The sequence below is a fragment of the Aspergillus pseudodeflectus genome (assembly GCF_044049435.1).
Source record: "Aspergillus pseudodeflectus strain CBS 756.74 chromosome Unknown BJX68scaffold_146, whole genome shotgun sequence".
NCBI lineage: Eukaryota > Fungi > Ascomycota > Eurotiomycetes > Eurotiales > Aspergillaceae > Aspergillus > Aspergillus pseudodeflectus.
In genome coordinates, this window is record NW_027263922.1 from 1 (window position 1) to 916 (window position 916).

The following is a 916-nucleotide window of genomic DNA, read 5'->3' on the forward strand; positions in this document are numbered from 1 at the left end:
AATGGATCCGCTGTGCCGCAGCTAGCGCTGTGACGACTACGGAGGAATGATGCGCCGCGCCGGTCATAGCCCTGACTAGGATGCCAAGAGTTACGGTCATAACCGTCCGAGCTATCGACTATGACGACTCTGACAAGGAACATAGCCAGCATAGCTGAGGGCTATGATGGATATGATGGACAGCTAGTATTTAAGGACACTCGTTAACACTTGTAATTAGTTTTAGCTACTGTCTGTTACTTTCGGAATCAAAGCTACCCTACCTTTCAGAAACCCAGTTACCTTCTTAGTTCGTTAAGAAGCAGTCTTCTCTATCGATATCAGAATACCTTAAGCCCTTCCAGGCCTAAGCAGGATCGGTTGGACTTATCTGACAGATGCCTGGCATGCCCATGGTGGTGGTAGATATTAAGCGTTTATATACCCAGCGTGCCTATGGTTGGTAGATATTAAGCATTTATATGCCCAGCGTGCCCGTGGTGATTAGTAGATATTATATTAGTATTATACGCCCGGCGTGCCCATAGTAGTGGTTGTAGATATTATATTAGTATTATATGCCCGGCGCGCCCATGGTGGTAGGTGATATTAGTATTATACACCCAGCGCGCCTATGGTGGTTAGTAGATATTATATTAGTATTATACACCTGGCGTGCCCATGGTGGTGGTGGTAGATATTATATTAGTATCGTACGCCTGGCGTGCCCGTGGTGGTAGGTGATATTAGTATTATACACCCAGCGTGCCTATGGTAGTAGTTATAAATAATATTAGTGTTATATACCTAGCGTGCCCGTGGTGGTGGTTGTAGATATTATATTAGTATCATATGCCCGGTGTGCCCGTGGTAGTAGTTGATATTAAGCGTTTAAATACCCAGCGTGCCCGTGGTATGTGGTGGTTAATATTAAGGG